The sequence below is a fragment of the Schistocerca americana genome, unplaced genomic scaffold (assembly GCF_021461395.2).
Source record: "Schistocerca americana isolate TAMUIC-IGC-003095 unplaced genomic scaffold, iqSchAmer2.1 HiC_scaffold_97, whole genome shotgun sequence".
Lineage (NCBI taxonomy): Eukaryota > Metazoa > Arthropoda > Insecta > Orthoptera > Acrididae > Schistocerca > Schistocerca americana.
In genome coordinates, this window is record NW_025726752.1 from 392501 (window position 1) to 401525 (window position 9025).

General features: G+C 60.3%; 2 non-coding genes and 1 pseudogene across 2 annotated transcripts; all 3 read right to left on the reverse strand.

The window, feature by feature from the left end:
- Window positions 1-5334, reverse strand: part of LOC124593088 — a 7964-nt pseudogene extending 2630 nt beyond the window's left edge.
- A 188-nt stretch (window positions 5335-5522) lies between these two features.
- On the reverse strand, window positions 5523-5677 carry LOC124593117. The gene has a single exon (XR_006977839.1). It is a non-coding gene; the product is annotated as a 5.8S ribosomal RNA (ribosomal RNA).
- A 351-nt stretch (window positions 5678-6028) lies between these two features.
- LOC124593002 lies at window positions 6029-7938 on the reverse strand. Its single transcript, XR_006977753.1, has one exon. It is a non-coding gene; the product is annotated as a small subunit ribosomal RNA (ribosomal RNA).
- Window positions 7939-9025: the final 1087 nt, after the last annotated feature.

Sequence of the window (9025 nt, forward strand, 5' to 3'; positions counted from 1 at the left end):
TGGTAACGTCGGCCGACTTCAATGCACCCACCCGGGTGCGGCTGAGGGCCAGCCCGTGGTACAGGCCAGGGAGAAGTACGTTGGTGAGAGCGTGGAGGCGCTGTTGCGGCTTCAGCGGAGCTCGGGAGATGACGTCAAGCTGCTCCACCAGGTGGCTACGTGGATTGAAGACACAGCGACCCGCCGTGGAAAATTGCAGCCCCAGGTACCGGAAGGTTTCACCCACACGCAGGGCAGGCATGGTGGTATTGCCTGCTGTGAAGGTGACATTGCTGTCCACCTTCACCTTCTTCTCGCGCCCTGACGCGACTAAGGCGAGGGTGAAACACTTCCGGGCGTTGATCTGCAGCCCCAGGTGGGCGAGGGCTGCGGTAGCTGCGTCGATGAGGGACTGCAAGCCCCTCGGGGTCGCTGCAAACAGCAAGACGTCATCTGCAAAGGCCGCAGCGTTGACTCTGCGACCGAGGATCCGAGCTCCGATGTGGGAGGGCAGTTGGCCTAAAACGTAGTCCACCGCAAAGTTGAACAGGAGGGGGGAGAGGGGATCGCCCTGGCGAACGCCCCGTGCTGGCTGCACAGACACGCCCACGCCGGCGCCGTCCGCTATCACTGTCGTGCTGCCCTCGTAGCACCGCTCGACATACTCGACAAAGCAATCCGGCAGGCCATGCGCCTTCAACACGGGCCGAAGGGCAGCATGATCTACCGAATCGAATGCCTTAGATACGTCGATCGATGCCACAAAGACAGAGCGGCAGGAGCGAACTGCGTCGGTGAGAGCAGTGTCCAAGATGAAGGTATTTTCCAACATCCCATCCCGAGGGATGAATGCCCGCTGACGTTCGTCCACAGCACATGCGCGCATCAGGCGTGACGCGAGAACCTTGTGAATGGTCCGCGCCAACACCGAGCAGACCGTAATGGGGCGAAAGTCAGCGGGGGATGTTGGTGCAGCCGTTTTCGGGAGAAGGGACGTTCGCGCGCGAAGCAGGCGTTCCGGAAGGGCGCGGGCCAGAAGGAAGAGATTCATCACTTTCACCAGGACTTCGTGCGGCAGGCGCCGCAACTCCGCTGGGGTAAGGCCGTCCGGCCCGGCTGCTGATCCCCTGGGCGGCAACGCGGCGGCGACCTCCTCATGTGTGACCGGCCCCCATATGCATTCGAGAGCGACAGGCTCTGAGTGCGGGAGGAGGCGGTCACGAATGAAGCCCGCGGTGGAGATGGGCTTCTTGGTGAAGAGGTCCGCCCAGAAGTCCAGCAGACCAGGGATGGCAGGTGGCGGCTGGAGCAGGGTGCCATCCAAGAGGCCGCGCACGCAACGTGCACGCGACCGTCGGAAGGCATCCTGCGTTCTCGCGTACTCCCAGCGGCGCCGCTTGCGCTTCTGCGTCGGCGGCGCGGCAGGCGGCCGCTTCGATGGTTGGCGCGGCCGCTGTGTCCTGGTGATCGATCTCTCCCCTCTGGACCCGACCGACGCAAGGGCATCCGGGAGCATGCCCAGGATGACATCGGGCGGCGTGCCCCGCCCCAGACCTATGACACGATCCAGGGCAGAGAAACGCTGGGCGGAAGCGGGTAGCCCCGCCAGATGCTCCCAGATGGCGGCGTCAGTCGGCCCCTCCGGCGGCGGCCCGGTGGTGTCGGCCGCGAAGTCCTCGGCTGCGTCGACGGGTGGCGCAGCGGCCTCGCCCGCGTCAGGCAGCGGGCTCGCTGCTCCCCGGCGGGACGCCGGCTCTTCCCCCCGACCGATCTCAAGCGCCTCCATGAATTGGCGGACAAGCTGCTTGTGGGCAGCTTGCCGCCGTCGGCACTTGATTGCCTCGAGCGTTCGGTCGGGGAACATCCTGATGAGTTCTTGATTGACGAAGAAGAACCGGGCGTCCCTCTCAAGGAACAGTTCGGCCTCCGCCTTGGCGAGCGACAGGACTTCTTCCTCCGTCCACCTCGCGCGATGCCTCTCCGTGACGATCTCCGCGTTGGCGGCCGCAAGATGTTGGCGGCGGCGATGGACCCCGAGACCGTTCTTGGTTGTAAAGCTGCGGTGGCACTCACTACAGGTATACATAGCTGCAAAAGTTACAAAATTTTCGGCACGGCCGGTTGGCCGGCTAGGTGCTGGGGGAGTTGGGGTGGCACCTTCAGCGGAAGGGCCACCACTTATTCTCTGCTTACTGCCCCCAACTAAAAAAGGGATAGTGCGAGGGGGGGCTGGTAACCCCCCCAAGCCCCTGGTGCGGTCTTCCACTCTGCGAAAATCAGCGGGCCCACGAGAAGGGGAGAAGACCGCAGGAGAGGAGAGGCTAAGAGGGCTAGGCCCATGTATTGCGCATCACTCTCCCTGTAACTATAACCCAAGGAAGGCACCTCGCAGCAGCAGCACGACTACATCAAGACCGCACTTCGAGAAGCCAAGTCCGGATGCAGCCACACCGCCGCCACTTGGCCACCTTATTAAGAGAGTCATAGTTACTCCCGCCGTTTACCCGCGCTTGCTTGAATTTCTTCACGTTGACATTCAGAGCACTGGGCAGAAATCACATTGCGTCAACACCCGCTAGGGCCATCGCAATGCTTTGTTTTAATTAGACAGTCGGATTCCCCCAGTCCGTGCCAGTTCTGAGTTGATCGTTGAATGGCGGCCGAAGAGAATCCGCGCACCCGCGCGCCCCCGGAGGAGCACGCTAAGGCGGACGCGGCCTCGCAGCAAGGAAGATCCGTGGGAGGCCAAGGCACGGGACCGAGCTCGGATCCTGCACGCAGGTTGAAGCACCGGGGCGCGAACGCCGCGCAGGCGCGCGCATCCTGCACCGCCGGCCAGCACGAGGCCAACCAACGGCGAGAGCAGACCACGCCCGCGCTAAACGCCCGCACTTACCGGCACCCCTACGGCACTCACCTCGCCCAGGCCCGGCACGTTAGCGCTGACCCACTTCCCGACCAAGCCCGACACGCCCCGATCCTCAGAGCCAATCCTTATCCCGAAGTTACGGATCCAATTTGCCGACTTCCCTTACCTACATTATTCTATCGACTAGAGGCTCTTCACCTTGGAGACCTGCTGCGGATATGGGTACGAACCGGCGCGACACCTCCACGTGGCCCTCTCCCGGATTTTCAAGGTCCGAGGGGAAGATCGGGACACCGCCGCAACTGCGGTGCTCTTCGCGTTCCAAACCCTATCTCCCTGCTAGAGGATTCCAGGGAACTCGAACGCTCATGCAGAAAAGAAAACTCTTCCCCGATCTCCCGACGGCGTCTCCGGGTCCTTTTGGGTTACCCCGACGAGCATCTCTAAAAGAGGGGCCCGACTTGTATCGGTTCCGCTGCCGGGTTCCGGAATAGGAACCGGATTCCCTTTCGCCCAACGGGGGCCAGCACAAAGTGCATCATGCTATGACGGCCCCCATCAACATCGGATTTCTCCTAGGGCTTAGGATCGACTGACTCGTGTGCAACGGCTGTTCACACGAAACCCTTCTCCGCGTCAGCCCTCCAGGGCCTCGCTGGAGTATTTGCTACTACCACCAAGATCTGCACCGACGGCGGCTCCAGGCAGGCTCACGCCCAGACCCTTCTGCGCCCACCGCCGCGACCCTCCTACTCGTCAGGGCTTCGCGGCCGGCCGCAAGGACCGGCCATGACTGCCAGACTGACGGCCGAGTATAGGCACGACGCTTCAGCGCCATCCATTTTCAGGGCTAGTTGCTTCGGCAGGTGAGTTGTTACACACTCCTTAGCGGATTCCGACTTCCATGGCCACCGTCCTGCTGTCTTAAGCAACCAACGCCTTTCATGGTTTCCCATGAGCGTCGATTCGGGCGCCTTAACTCGGCGTTTGGTTCATCCCACAGCGCCAGTTCTGCTTACCAAAAGTGGCCCACTTGGCACTCCGATCCGAGTCGTTTGCTCGCGGCTTCAGCATATCAAGCAAGCCGGAGATCTCACCCATTTAAAGTTTGAGAATAGGTTGAGGTCGTTTCGGCCCCAAGGCCTCTAATCATTCGCTTTACCGGATGAGACTCGTACGAGCACCAGCTATCCTGAGGGAAACTTCGGAGGGAACCAGCTACTAGATGGTTCGATTAGTCTTTCGCCCCTATACCCAGCTCCGACGATCGATTTGCACGTCAGAATCGCTACGGACCTCCATCAGGGTTTCCCCTGACTTCGTCCTGGCCAGGCATAGTTCACCATCTTTCGGGTCCCAACGTGTACGCTCTAGGTGCGCCTCACCTCGCAATGAGGACGAGACGCCCCGGGAGTGCGGAGGCCGCCGCCCCGTGAAGGGCGGGGAAGCCCCATCCTCCCTCGGCCCGCGCAAGGCGAGACCTTCACTTTCATTACGCCTTTAGGTTTCGTACAGCCCAATGACTCGCGCACATGTTAGACTCCTTGGTCCGTGTTTCAAGACGGGTCGTGAAATTGTCCAAAGCTGAAGCGCCGCTGACGGGAGCGATTATTCCGCCCGAGAGCATCCCGAGCCAACAGCGGCGCGGGTCCGGGGCCGGGCCAGGTAGGTCCGTCATCCGGGAAGAACCGCGCGCGCTTGCCGGGAGCCCGAGCGCCCAAAGGGGCGAATCGACTCCTCCAGATATACCGCCGGGCAGCCAGCCAGGACACCGGGGCTCTGCCCAACAGACGCGAACCGAGGCCCGCGGAAGGACAGGCTGCGCACCCGGGCCGTAGGCCGGCACCCAGCGGGTCGCGACGTCCTACTAGGGGAGAAGTGCGGCCCACCGCACACCGGAACGGCCCCACCCCGCGGCGAGTGGAAAGGCAACCGGACACGACCCCGCCGCGGATTGCTCCGCGCGGGCGGCCGGCCCCATCTGCCGAGGGCGGAGGCCTGTGGCCGGATGGGCGTGAATCTCACCCGTTCGACCTTTCGGACTTCTCACGTTTACCCCAGAACGGTTTCACGTACTTTTGAACTCTCTCTTCAAAGTTCTTTTCAACTTTCCCTCACGGTACTTGTTCGCTATCGGTCTCGTGGTCATATTTAGTCTCAGATGGAGTTTACCACCCACTTGGAGCTGCACTCTCAAGCAACCCGACTCGAAGGAGAGGTCCCGCCGACGCTCGCACCGGCCGCTACGGGCCTGGCACCCTCTACGGGCCGTGGCCTCATTCAAGTTGGACTTGGGCTCGGCGCGAGGCGTCGGGGTAGTGGACCCTCCCAAACACCACATGCCACGACAGGCGGCAGCCTGCGGGGTTCGGTGCTGGACTCTTCCCTGTTCGCTCGCCGCTACTGGGGGAATCCTTGTTAGTTTCTTTTCCTCCGCTTAGTAATATGCTTAAATTCAGCGGGTAGTCTCGCCTGCTCTGAGGTCGTTGTACGAGGTGTCGCACGCCACACCGCCAGCCGGCTGTGCACGCTACCGAGTAAGTACCGGTATGCGAACCGCCAGGCGACGGGCGCGCATCGCACGTTTCAGGAGGCGCGGCCGGCCCCACAGGCGGCCGCGACGCTCCCAGGTCTGCGAAGCGGGGCAAACGCCGCGCGCTTCAGTATACGTAGCCGACCCTCAGCCAGACGTGGCCCGGGAACGGAATCCATGGACCGCAATGTGCGTTCGAAACGTCGATGTTCATGTGTCCTGCAGTTCACATGTCGACGCGCAATTTGCTGCGTTCTTCATCGACCCACGAGCCGAGTGATCCACCGTCCTGGGTGATCTTTTCTTAGTTTCCACTGTCTCTTTCAAGACAGTTGCATAGGCGGGACGTAGGCGTGTGGCGGCCCCTGTTCAAGCGTTCTGTGTCCAACGGCCTCACGGCCGATGGGCGTCGTACGGCTCCACACCGGAGCGGACAGGCAGTCGGGCGAAAGTCATTCAAAACCGGCGCCAGGCGCCAGGTGCCGCAGGCCAGCCGCTCCAGCGCTTCAGCGCTCGTACCACACAACATTGGCGTTAGTTTTGAGAAGCACGCGTGGTTCCGCACGCGGCGCACGGCTACTGCGAGCCGTACAGGTAGCGTGTTGCGCGACACGACACGCACATCGAACGACATGCAGTCTAGTCGGTAATGATCCTTCCGCAGGTTCACCTACGGAAACCTTGTTACGACTTTTACTTCCTCTAAATGATCAAGTTTGGTCATCTTTCCGGTAGCATCGGCAACGACAGAGTCAATGCCGCGTACCAGTCCGAAGACCTCACTAAATCATTCAATCGGTAGTAGCGACGGGCGGTGTGTACAAAGGGCAGGGACGTAATCAACGCGAGCTTATGACTCGCGCTTACTGGGAATTCCTCGTTCATGGGGAACAATTGCAAGCCCCAATCCCTAGCACGAAGGAGGTTCAGCGGGTTACCCCGACCTTTCGGCCTAGGAAGACACGCTGATTCCTTCAGTGTAGCGCGCGTGCGGCCCAGAACATCTAAGGGCATCACAGACCTGTTATTGCTCAATCTCGTGCGGCTAGAAGCCGCCTGTCCCTCTAAGAAGAAAAGTAATCGCTGACAGCACGAAGGATGTCACGCGACTAGTTAGCAGGCTAGAGTCTCGTTCGTTATCGGAATTAACCAGACAAATCGCTCCACCAACTAAGAACGGCCATGCACCACCACCCACCGAATCAAGAAAGAGCTATCAATCTGTCAATCCTTCCGGTGTCCGGGCCTGGTGAGGTTTCCCGTGTTGAGTCAAATTAAGCCGCAGGCTCCACTCCTGGTGGTGCCCTTCCGTCAATTCCTTTAAGTTTCAGCTTTGCAACCATACTTCCCCCGGAACCCAAAAGCTTTGGTTTCCCGGAGGCTGCCCGCCGAGTCATCGGAGGAACTGCGGCGGATCGCTGGCTGGCATCGTTTATGGTTAGAACTAGGGCGGTATCTGATCGCCTTCGAACCTCTAACTTTCGTTCTTGATTAATGAAAACATACTTGGCAAATGCTTTCGCTTCTGTTCGTCTTGCGACGATCCAAGAATTTCACCTCTAACGTCGCAATACGAATGCCCCCGCCTGTCCCTATTAATCATTACCTCGGGTTCCGAAAACCAACAAAATAGAACCGAGGTCCTATTCCATTATTCCATGCACACAGTATTCAGGCGGGCTTGCCTGCTTTAAGCACTCTAATTTGTTCAAAGTAAACGTGCCGGCCCACCGAGACACTCACTCAAGAGCACCCTGGTAGGATTGCAACGGGGTCCGCCTCGGGACGCACGAGCACGCACGAGGCGCGTCGCACGCCTTCGGCTCGCCCCACCGGCAGGACGTCCCACGATACATGCCAGTTAAACACCGACGGGCGGTGAACCAACAGCGTGGGACACAAATCCAACTACGAGCTTTTTAACCGCAACAACTTTAATATACGCTATTGGAGCTGGAATTACCGCGGCTGCTGGCACCAGACTTGCCCTCCAATAGATACTCGTTAAAGGATTTAAAGTGTACTCATTCCGATTACGGGGCCTCGGATGAGTCCCGTATCGTTATTTTTCGTCACTACCTCCCCGTGCCGGGAGTGGGTAATTTGCGCGCCTGCTGCCTTCCTTGGATGTGGTAGCCGTTTCTCAGGCTCCCTCTCCGGAATCGAACCCTGATTCCCCGTTACCCGTTACAACCATGGTAGGCGCAGAACCTACCATCGACAGTTGATAAGGCAGACATTTGAAAGATGCGTCGCCGGTACGAGGACCGTGCGATCAGCCCAAAGTTATTCAGAGTCACCAAGGCAAACGGACCGGACGAGCCGACCGATTGGTTTTGATCTAATAAAAGCGTCCCTTCCATCTCTGGTCGGGACTCTGTTTGCATGTATTAGCTCTAGAATTACCACAGTTATCCAAGTAACGTGGGTACGATCTAAGGAACCATAACTGATTTAATGAGCCATTCGCGGTTTCACCTTAATGCGGCTTGTACTGAGACATGCATGGCTTAATCTTTGAGACAAGCATATGACTACTGGCAGGATCAACCAGGGAGCTGCGTCAACTAGAGCTGAGCAGCCGGCCGCCCGGGAGTGTGTCCCGGGGGCCCGCGCGAACACGCAAGCGTCCGCTCAATTATTCTGCAAACAGGAGGAGGCTGAGCTCCCCTGCACAATACACCTCGAAACCCTCTCAGGTCCCGGCGGCGCGCAGCGCCGTCCTAAGTACTTGGTCGGGTTCGAGAGAGGCGCAATCGCCCGGAGTTTGGCGAGTAGACGCTTTAGGTGCGACCACCCGTGCTCCCAACTGAGCTTGCCGCTGCCGACAGAGGCCCGGGAGCGTGCTGTCGTGGCATTGCCGGCGGGAGACAACACGCGCCACCTACGGTGACCGGCAGCTCCAACGCCAGCGCCACAGAAGGACAAAAGCCCCACTTGGGTGCCGAAGCGAACTCTCCCAGCACAGCGCACGCGCCAACACGTCCGCACAGCTGCGATACAAACCACCTGCGAGAACCGCAGAGGCGACCGAGCAGCAGACGGCGTCGCGGCGCCGAGCGCCGGGCGGCGGCGCATCCTCAGCGCACACAGTCCTCAATCGGACCAGCACACTGCAGATGTCCACCGCGCTTCGCACCGGGCCCGCGAGGACCTACTTTGGCCGCACGGCGCCGCGTGCAGGGTGCGCCGGCGCGCAGCTGCGCCGCCTGCCGCCTCCGTCGGCCGGCGCGCCTGCCACTGGCCGCCCCCACCAGCCGGCTGTAGCGCGTGCGCCCACGCACCGCGCGGCCAGCACGCCGGGAGGCCCCCCCTCACCGGCCGGGGACGGTCCCACCCAGCCACCGCCGCGTATCGCTTCACACCCAGATGCCATTCACGTTCGTGGGCATGGTGGGTATCGCTGGAACAACCGGTTGGTAGCTCAACCGATCGTCGCCATCACTGATTCACCTCTAGCGAGAACAACCGCACCACAACGGTTTACCAGTTGTTCATTTGCATAACGTCACCAGCAAACGTAGGCGTCCATCGCCATTTGCAAATTCAACGATTGTTGCATGCCTGTGTCAGGTGTCACGACACACTATGTCTGCCCACATACACGCAACAACATGTGCACGCTTCGCGAACACGTGGAAGGT